We start from the raw sequence: 11,714 nt of genomic DNA on the forward strand, positions 1-11,714 counted from the left end.
CATGGCTCTTCAGGTGCAGATCCAGGTATTTTTTAAATAAGTTGAGGGTTTCTGCCTCTACCACCCTCTCAGGCAGTGAGTTCCAGACCCCCACCACCCTCTGGGTGAAAGAGTTTTTCCTCATTTCCGCTCTAATCCTTCTACCAATCACTTTAAATCTATGCCCCGTGGTTATTGACCCCTCCGCTAAGGGAAATAGGTCCTTCCTATCCGCTCTATTTAGGCCCCTCATAATTTTGCACACCTCAATCAAATCACCCCCCAGCCTCCTCTGTTCCAAGGAAAACAATCCCAGCCTATCCAATCTGTCATCGTAACTAAAATTCTCCAGTCCTGGCAACATCCTCGTAAATCTCCTCTGCACCCTCTCTAGTGCAATTACATCCTTCCTGTAATGTGGTGACCAGAACTGTGCGCAGTACTCATTGTGGCTTAACTAGTGTTTTATACAGTTCCAGCATAACATCCCTGCTTTTATATTCTATGCCTCGGCTAATAAAGGAAAGCATGCCACATGCCTTCTTAACCGCCTTATCTACCTGTCCTGCTACCTTCAGGGATCTGTGGACATGCACTCCAAGGTCCCTCACTTCCTCTATACCTCTCAGTATCCTCCCATTTACTGTGTATTCCCTTGACTTGTTTGCTCTCCCCAAATGTATTACCTCACACTTCTCCGATTGAACTCCATTTGCCACTTTTCTGCCCACCTGACCAGTCCATTGATATCTTCCTGCAGTCAACAGCTTTCCTCCTCACTATCAGCCACATGGCTTATCTTTGTGTCATCCGCAAATTTCTTAATCATGCCCTCTATGTTTAAGTCCAAATCGTTAATGTATACCACAAGAAGCAAAGGACCTAGTACCGAGCCCTGCGGCACCCCATTGGAAACAGCCTTCCAGCCGCAAAAACACCTGTCGACCATTACCCTTTGCTTCCTGCCACTGAGCCAACTTTGGATCCAATTTGCCACATTCCCTTGGATCACATGGGCCTTTGCTTTTTTGACCAATCTGCCATGTGGGACCTTGTCAAAAGCCTTGCTAAAATCCATGTAGACTACATCAATTACGCTACCATCATCGATCCTCCTTGTCACCTCCTCGAAAAATTCAATCAAGTTAATCAGACACAACCTCCCCTTAACAAATCCTTGCTGACTGTCCTTGATTAGTCTGTGCCTTTCTAAGTGACAGTTTATCCTGTCCCTCAGAATTGATTCCAATAATTTGCCTACCACTGAGGTTAGGCTGACTGGCCTGTAATTATTCGGTCTATCCTTCACTCCCTTTTTAAAACAATGGTACAACGTTAGCAGTCCTCCAATCCTCCGGCACTACATCTGTATCCGGTGAAGTTTGGAAGATGATTGTTAAAGTCTCCGCTATTTACTCCCTGGCTTCTTTTAACAGCCTGGGATTCATTTCATCCGGCCCTGGCGATTTATCCACTTTCAAAGATGCTAATCCCCTTAATACATCCTCTCTATGTTTATCCCATCCAATATTTCACACTCCTCCTCCTTAACTACAACGTCTGCATCATCCCTCTCCTTGTGAAGACAGATGCAAAGTATTCATTAAGAACCATACCCACATCTTCCGCCTCCACACATAGTTTACCTTCTTGGTCTCTAACAGGCCCGACTCTTTCCTCAGTTATCCTCTTGATCTTAATGTATTTATAAAACATGTTTGGGTTTTCTTTGATTTTACCTGCTAATATTTTTTCATGCCCTCTCTTTGCTTTCCTAATTTCCTTTTTAACTTCACTCCTGCACTTTGTATACTCCTCTAAGCTTTCCGTAGTATTGAGTTCCCGGTGTCTATCATAGGCTTTCTTTTTCTGCCTTATCTTACCCTGAATGCTTCTTGACATCCAGGGGGTTCTAGATTTGGCAGCCCCTCCCTTTTCCCCCTTGAATCACCCCTTTAAATGTCTCCCACTGCTCTGACACTGATTTACCTTCAAGTAGCTGTTTCCAGTTTACTTCTGCGAAATCACTTCTCAATTTAGTGAAATTGATCTTTGCCCAATTGAAAAATTTAACTCCTGCTCTGTCTTTGTCCTTTTCCACAACTATGGGCCCCGATAACATCCCGGCTGTAGTGCTGAAGACTTGTGCTCCAGAACTAGCTGCGCCTCTAGCTAAGCTGTTCCAGTATAGCTACAACACTGGCATCTACCCGACAATGTGGAAAATTGCCCAGGTATGTCCTGTCCACAAAAAGCAGGACAAATCCAATCCGGCCAATTACCGCCCCATCAGTCTACTCTCAATCATCAGCAAAGTGATGGAAGGTGTTGTCGACAGTGCTATCAAGCGGCACTTACTCACCAATAACCTGCTCACCGATGCTCAGTTTGGGTTCCGCCAGGACAACTCGAGTCCAGACCTCATTACAGCCTTGGTCCAAACATGGTCAAAAGAGCTGAATTCCAGAGGTGAGGTGAGAGTGACTGCTCTTGACATCAAGGCAGCATTTGACCGAGTGTGACACCAAGGAGCCCGAGTAAAATTAAAGTCAATGGGAATCAGGGGAAAAACTCTACAATGGCTGGAGTCATACCTAGCACAAAGGAAGATGGTAGTGGTTGTTGGAGGCCAATCATCTCAGCCCCAAGGCATTGCTGCAGGAGATCCTCAGGGCAGCGTCCTAGGCCCAACCATCTTCAGCTGCTTCATCAATGACCTTCCCTCCATCATTAGGTCAGAAATGGGGATGTTCGCTGATGATTGCACAGTGTTCAGTTCCATTCACAACTCCTCAAATAATGAAGCAGTCCGAGCCTGCATGCAGCAAGACCTGGACAACATCCAGGCTTGGGCTGATAAGTGGCAAGTAACATTCGCGCCAGACAAGTGCCAGGCAATGACCATCTCCAACAAAAGAGTGTCTAACCACCTCCCCTTGACATTCAACGGCATTACCATTGCCGAATCCCCCACCATCAACATCCTGGGGGTCACCATTGACCAGAAACTTAACTGGACCAGCCATATAAATACTGTGGCTACAAGAGCAGGTCAGAGGCTGGGTATTCTGCGGTGAGAGACTCATCTCCTGACTCTCCAAAGCCTTTCCACCATCTACAAGGCACAAGTCAGGAGTGTGATGGAATACTCTCCACTTGCCTGGATGAGTGCAGCTCCAACAACACTCAAGAAGCTCGACACCATCCAGGACAAAGCAGCCCGCTTACTTAGCACCCCATCTACCACCCTAAACATTCACTCCCTTCACCACCGGCGCACAGTGGCTGCAGTGTGTACCATCCACAGGATGCACTGCAGCAACTAGCCAAGGCTTCTTCGACAGCAACTCCCAAACCCGCGACCTCTACCACCTAGAAGGACAAGAGCAGCAGGTACATGGGAACAACACCACCTGCACGTTCCCTTCCAAGTCACACACCATCCCGACTTGGAAATATATCGCCGTTCCTTCATCGTCGCTGGGTCAAAATCCTGGAACTCCCTTCCTAACAGCACTGTAGGAGAACCTTCACCACACGGACTGCAGCAGTTCACGAAGGCGGCTCACCACCACCTTCTCAAGGGCAATTAGGGATGGCCAATAAATGCTGGCCTTGCCAGCGACGGCCCCATCCCATGAACGAATAAAAAAATTTAATATACATATTTATATAAAACGTCGTGTAACTGCAAAGTAGAAAAGCTCTCTCTTCCCTGATCAAAAATAATGATTTTTAATAGTTGTTACCAACACTCACTTCTGGCGTTTTAAAAAAATCTGTAGAAGCTTCTCGACCACCACGGCAACACGCGGCTACAAATGACGGATCGGACGACGCGCGAGTCTCTCTCTGTCACGCGCTATTTAAAGCCGAGAGAGTCCGTTAATCGGCAGCATGCGCAGAGCGTCGCGCGCCCAGTTTAAACCTCCGCGTGTTAACCATGTGACTTTGGACAAACGTTCTCGCCTGGCGTCTCCTATTTATGTATATATATATTTTTGGCTAGGTCACCTTTTTGGGAAGGTTACAGTACCGAAGAACGGGAGTGGGAAATTCTGAGACCAAGTTATATTTGTCTCGGAGATGCCAACATTGAAAATTTTAAAAACGCAGAGATTATCAAAGTAGAAATTACTATTTCACAGTATCATGATAGATACAGCACAGGTGGAGGCCGTCCGGTCCATCGTGCCTGTGCTTGCTCTTTGAAAGAGGTATCCAATTAGACCCATTCCCCTGCTCTTTCCCCATAGCCCTGTAAATGTTTTCCCCTCACGTATTCTGGAACTTAGAATCATAGAAAGGTTACAGCATGGAAGGAGACCATTCGGCCCATTCGAGTCCGTGCTGGGTCTATGCAAGAACCATCTAGCTAGTCCCACTCCCCCGCCCTATCCCCATAGCCTTGCAATTTTTTTCCTTTCAAGTACTTATCCAGTTCCCTTTTGAAGGCCATGATTGAATCAGCCTCCATGACCCCCTCGGGCAGTGCATTCCAGATCCTAACCACTCGCTGTGTAAAAAAGTTTTTCCTTATGTCACCTTTGGTTCTTTTGCCAATCACCTTAAATCTATGTGACCCTTCTGCCAATGGGAGCAGTTTTCTCTATCTACTCTGTCTAGGCTCTTCATGATTTTGAATACGTCCATCAAATCTCCTGGCAACCGTCTCTGTTCCAAGGAGAACAACCCCAGTTTCTCCAGTCTATCCATGCAACTAGAGTCCCTCATCCCTGGAATCATTCTAGTAAATCTCTTCTGCACCCGCTCTAAGGCCGCTACATCTTTCCTAAAGTGCGGTGCCCAGAACTGAACACAACACTCCAGTTGTGGTCAAATCAGTTTTATAAAAGTTCATCATGCTTTTGTACTCTATGCCTCCATTTATAAAGCCCAGGATCCCATATGCTTTTTTAACCGCTTTATCAACGAGCCCTACCACCTTCAGCGATTTGTGCACGTATACCCCCAGATCTCTCTTTTCCTGTACCCCTTTTAGAGTTGTGCCCTCTAGTTTATATTGCCTCTCCTCGTTCTTCCTACCAAAATGTAACACTTTGCATTTTTCTGCGTTAAAGAGTACGTGATACTAGAGTACAAAATCTTAACACGTTCATATAAAATTCCTTTGATAGCTATTTTAACAGAGGCATGACCCCGTTTAAAATAAGTTAATACCTCCATTAAAATGGCGGATAGAGGAATTTAATTTGAACATGTAAGGTATTTGTATACTAATATTACAAATATTAACTTCTAGGTTAATGGCCCAGATCTTGCTGGAGCAGGGCATCTCGCCCCATGGGCTATTAATCAGACTTTTTCCTTCATGCTTCAGCTAGAAATTTTTTTTGTCCTGTAAATTTCATCCTCTTCAGGACCGCCTTATTTCCTCTTGGGGCCTGAGTACACCAGTCGCATCCTGCTGACGTAAGAGGACCAATTTTTCATGGTCCTTTTGCGCATCAGTTTCGGCGCGGTGGTCGTTGCCATTGCTAGGTTCAAGCCCAAATTCACTCTCCTCTGATCAGCAATGTCTTCCTCCTCATTTTCTATCCAAGCTCTGTACATCACCCTATATTGGTCTTTTCTATCAGATAGTATAGGGTGATGTACTAATTCCCTCTGGTTAGATGTCTCTAGACTGGTCCTTGAGATGGAAAAAGTGAGTGACAGCACATGCACTGAGGTACTGCCAGAGCTGGATGCAGAGAGGTTTACATTTCGTTCTTCCTCTGCTTCTTCCAGTTCATCAGGCACATCTAGATGAAGAAAAAAGGAAGAAGTATAGAGTCCATTGCTGAGGAGTTGAGTTCACATGTTACTTTCTAAGTTGCTGCAATTTCCACTTTTTGGTGTGCTGCCCTTTTAAGCTGTATCAGGCCCCTAATTGTGCAGCAATGTGCAAATTTCCATCGCATAATGGAAAATCTTGCTTCACCATTTTCTACTCGGATTTTTGCCTAACCAGAAAATTTAGGATAATGTGTCTTAACCCCAGCCTCAGAAGAGCACTCTCTACTCTAACAATTTGATTTTTTCCCCCATGTCCCTTAGAAACTATCTTTATGGTCTTCCTGAGTGAGATTATCAATTTGTGCTGAGCAAAATAGAGCAAGTTTTGTTCTATGGGTCTACAACTTCTGTGGGCTGGGTTCATTCTGCCCAAACTCATTTCAACTAGGTCAACTTGTGCTGGCAAAGAGAGGAATAATTTTCACCTTAACCACTTAGGCAGTAAACTAGCAGAGCAGATTGTGCATCCATTATACAATACACTCAATTTTCATGCCATTGATTTCAATGGGATGAAATTAGGTAGGTTCTACAATGAGAAGGCAATCCACTCCTCCAGTTACTGAAGAATCTAGACCTGATACATTACCCTACCTTTTTGTGTGGCAAAATTTGGAGTACAGTGTCCAGTTTTGGTCCCCCAGATATGGCAGGAAATATTGAAGCTCTGGAGAAGCTACAGAGGAAGGCAACCACATAATACCCATTCTTTAATGTTGTTAGCTATCAAAATAGGATCTGGGAATTGGGGTTATTTTCATTAGAGAAATGTAGCCTTAGCGGAGATAATGACCCAAATCTTGCAGAAGCGAGGAATCTCATGGCGTGCCCCATTAGTTAGATTCTTTCCCTCACCCTTCAGCTCAAAAAGTTTTTGTTTGGCAAGCTGCTGGAAGTATAAGCTGATAAAGGCAAACTGAGGGCAACCGGGCATCTGGGACCTTGGTGAATGACAGGACAAACAGTCTATCTCCTTAACATAAGAACATAAGAAATAGGAGCAGGAGCAGGCCATTTTAACAGAGGCATAACCCCATCCACCACCGTAAACATTCACTCCCTTCACCACGGCGCACCATGGCTGCAGTGTGTACCATCTACAAGATGCATTGCAACAACTCGCCAAGGCTTCTTCGACAGCACATCCCAAACCCGCGACCTCTACCACCTAGAAGGACAAAGGCAGCAGGCATATGGGAACAACACCACCTGCACGTTCCCCTCCAAGTCACACACCATCCCGACTTGGAAATATATCGCCATTCCTTCACCGTGGCTGGGTCAAAATCCTGAAACTCCCTACCTAACAGCACTGTGGGAGAACCTTCACCGCACGGATTACAGTGGTTCAAGAAGGCGTCTCACCACCATCTTCTCAAGGGCAATTAGGGATGGGCAATAAATGCTGGCCTTGCCAGCGACGCCCACATCCCATGAACAAATAAAAAAAATACGGCCCCTCAACCTTGCTACATCATTCAATAAGACCATGGCTGATCTAAAACCTCAACTCCTCTTTCCTGTCCAATCCCCATATCCCTTGATTCCCTTAGAGTCCAAACATCTATCAATCTCAGTATTGAATATACTCAACGACAGAGTATCCACAGCACTCTGGGGTAGAGAATTCCAAATAGTCATGACCCTCTGGGTGAAGAAATTCCACCTCATCTCAGTCCTAAATGTCCAACCCCTTATCCTGAGATTATATCCCCTGGTTCTAGACTCTCCAGCCAGGGGAAACTTCCTCTCAGCATCTACCCTGTCAAGCCCTCTTAGAATCTTATATACTTCAATGAGATTACCTCTCCTTCTTCTGGACTCCAGAGAGTATAGGCACATTCTACTCAATCTTTCCTCGTAGGACAATCCTCTCATCCCAGGAATCAAACTAGTGAACCTTTGTTGCACTGCCTCTAATATATCCTTCCCTAGGTAAAGAGACCAAAAGTGTACACATTACTCCAGGTGTAGTCTCACCAAAGCCCTGTACAATTGTAGCATCACTTCCTTTCTCTTGTACTCCAGCCCCCTTGCAATAAAGGCCAACATAGTATTTGCCTTCCTAATTGCTTGCTTGCTTTACCTGCATGTTAACTTTCTGTGTTTCGTGTACAAGGACACCCAAATCCCTCTGAACATCAATACTTAATAGTTTCTCACCATTTAAAAAATATTCTGTTTTTCTACTTTTCCTACCAAAGTGAACAACCTCACATTATACTTCATCTGCCACCTTCATGCCCACTCGCTTAACCTGGCTATATCCCTTTGCAGACTCTTTGCAGACTCTTTGCTTCCTCCTCACAGCTTACTTTCCCATCTAGCTTTGTATCATCAGCAAACTTGGATACATTACACTCGGTCCCTTCATCTAAGTCATTAGTATAGAGTGTAAATGGCTGAGACCCTAGCACCGATCCCTGCAGCACCCCACTAGTTACAACCTGCCAACCTGAAAATGACCCATTTATTCCTACTCTCTGTTTTCTGTCCGTTAACCAATCTTCAATCCGTGCTAATATATTACCCCTAATCTTGTGTAACAACCTCGTGTGTGGCACCTTATCGAATGCCTTTTGAAAATCCAAATATACTACATCCACTGGTTCCCCCTTATCTACCCTGTTAGTTACACCCTCAAAAAACTCTACTAGATTTGTCAAACATGATTTCCCTTTCATAAAACCGTCTTGACTCTGCCTAATCATATTAAGATTTTCTAAGTGCTCTGTTACTACATCCTTAATAATAGATTCTAGCATTTTTCCTACTATTGATGTCAGGCTAACTGGCCTGTTTTCTCCTCATTAAAAAGGTACTTACGCTGTTAAATACCAACCCGAACTTTCTGTGGTGAGTTTAATTGGCAATTAATGTGCAAATGCAGCAATTTCTTGAATATCATGGGATGGTTGAGGGTGAGCTGCCATTTTCACGAGGCTAACGGCGAGCAGTGAACTCGTCCAGCAACTTATGGTGATTCGCAACTCATGGGGTATCTGTTCCTCACCACAAGTTGCTGGATGATTTATATATTAATAATGGCGAGCACCATTAAACACACCATTCTTTTGGCAGCAAATTCTGGCCCAATATTGATGCTTTTAAAATGATGAAGGGAATAGATTCTGTCCAGTTGGTTAGGTTATTTGAGGTGGATAGAGGTGATAGAATCAAAGGGTATGTAAGCAGAAAGTTAGGTTGACTGTTAGGAAATATTGCTTTCCACAAAGAGGTTATTATCCTCTGTAACAGATTACTAAAGCGTGGATACAATACAGTCCTTCAAAAGGGAGCTGGACAAGTTCCTGAGAGAGAAGGATATATCGTTATAAAAGATAGTATGCAGGATAACAAGGAATAGGGGAGATTTATAAATTATTGTAATCACCTGGAGTGAGCATGCTTGCTTTGGGGGGAGGGGTGGGTTAGAGGAATTTCCCAGAGTTTTTTTCTAAATAGGCCATCATTTTTTCTGACTTTGTTTTTGCTTCTCTAAGGGGATAATAGTGCACAAGGCTTGCTGGACCAGATTGTCTTTTTACATCCTTCTTTCTCAAATGTTCATAAGTTTTCTCCTTTCAGAGGCTGATGGATCAGCTATGTATTTCCAGCATTTTCTGTTTTTATTTCAGATTTTCAGTATTTTGAGTTGTTTTCTTTTTATGGCTACAGCCCTTTCAGCAGTAACCAGCCATTGTTCATTTGCCCCAGTTCCACGCTTCCCATGCTTCAAAGATTCTTATCATGATCAATAGTTTCCTGCAGTCCTATGTGTAGGATAGTGTATAATATAACAGGTTAACAGCTTGGCATAGGGAAAATGAATCATGGGATAGTTAACATGTAGTGCTACAGTAGAGGAGGAAGTGTAAAAAGTGCAGGCACATATTGTGTGTGATTCAGTTGAAGGCTAAGAACATCCATTATGAAATGTGGTAAAAAAGCTTAACAATACAGAATTTATTCTATGTGCTACAGGATAACACATGGTTCCGGATATTAGGATTCTGCAGGCTAGGCATGCAGGAGGTGTAACTTTAATGAAATTTAAGAAGCATCAAAGGATCTCTGTAAAGAATAATGTTTGGAGAATGCATGTCTAGGTTTAAGTTACTGGTATCCTAGGAAAAGTGTGAATGTTTACATGCAAGGTCATCTTATCTTTTATTGATAATAAATGGGTCCCTTTACATTCCAGTGAGAATGCAGTATATGTGGTGCAATATTGCCACCTACTGGTGCTGTAGCATATGACACACAAGGATCACATGACCATAATCACAGAATTGATAGGTTTAGAGCATGTCACCTGATGTTGCTTAGAAACTGTCCTTTGAGTTGAATAAATATTGACCAATTTCATTAGTTCTTTGATACTTAGTGTTGAGACTTGCCTGGGTAGGAAAAGTTCATAGACCCCAATGGGTATCCTATTTGTGAGTATATAAATGTACAGATTTGCTTGCACTTTCTGTCGATATTGATAAAACCAACAAGTTAATTTATCTCTTGGTGTCTGAACCTATATAATTTAGATTGACCTACTCGATTAATTGAATGTTGCACCTCCCTCCTGGTTCTCAAGATTTGATTATACTGTGGCTTACTTCAGACAAGGCATTTTGACAACTACTTGATCCAGATAAATGGGAAATAAATCACTTGGTTGGTGATAAATTGTCTGTCAACATCCTCACTATTTAAAAAAAGAAAGAACTTGCATTTATGTAGTCATTTTACTTCCTCAGAATGTCCCAAAGTACTTCACATACAATGAATTATTTTTGAACTGCAGTTGCTGTTGTTATATAGGCAGATGTTGCAGCCAATTTGCATACAGTGAGGTCCTACAAACAGTAATGAGATCATGATCATTTAATCTGTTTTGGCAGTATCAGTTGAGGAAGAAATGTTGGCCAGGACATTGGGAGAACATCCATGCTCTTCTGCATATAGTGCCACGGGACATTTTCCGTCCACCTGAACAGGCTGACTTGTTGCACTTGCCATGACATTCTTTGATGTTAATAGTCGTTATATTAATCATATGTATATTTAGATTCAGTTTTTGGATATTAATCATGGTTACTGCCCACCAGAGGACCCGTCCCCCTTATTGCTGCTGGGCATTATCCATTTTTGTGGGGGGGGGGGGGAGAGGTGGAGTGGTCTCTGTCACCCAAGCTCCAGTTGCAATTTTCTTTTGATGTTTGGGATAAACTGTTGGTTTTAACTACCTTCATTTCCAAAGTATTGCAGAATTTTCCAGATCCTGTTGTGAAACAAGAGCTAGACTGATCTAGACCACACCGATTTTCTTTGTTTAGATTTAAAAAAGAACTATTTTGTACAAATTGAATACAGGACTACATAGAGAAACAAAAAACAACACGTACTCAATTTTTAAAGTAGACTCAAGTGTACCAATATAAGGACCAATAGATTGCAAAATTTCACAGGGCAAATTTTTTTGATAATTTTTAAGGTTTCCGAAATGGTAGCCCATACAAATATTAGAATAAGTATCTTCCTCCAAATCATTTATGAATAATGGGAACAGCAAACGTCCATTCAATCAGTGTGGTAAAGAGATATTTATCATAGGAATTCTATGATTGGCAAAAATAACTTTGAGCATGAGTAAAATAGGAAGTGAGGGAAGATATGATTCAAGTTTTTAAAATAATGAGGTGAGTAAAGAACGTTTTACTTGAATTGAGAATGTAGGAGGAGAGCAAATGCTTTAAAAACAAAGAAGCCATTGGTTAAGTTAGAATTTAGAATAACTTCCTCAACAGGGACATTAATTTGCAGATTAAATTATCGCCTAATGCAAAAATGATCATTATTTCAAAAGGGTCCTAAATTGGCGAATGAGGGAATCCGGATAATAACAGATAGGTAACTGAATGGCATTTTCCTGGTCCATA

Source organism: Heptranchias perlo, chromosome 10 (assembly GCF_035084215.1).
Source record: "Heptranchias perlo isolate sHepPer1 chromosome 10, sHepPer1.hap1, whole genome shotgun sequence".
NCBI classification, from domain to species: Eukaryota; Metazoa; Chordata; class Chondrichthyes; order Hexanchiformes; family Hexanchidae; genus Heptranchias; species Heptranchias perlo.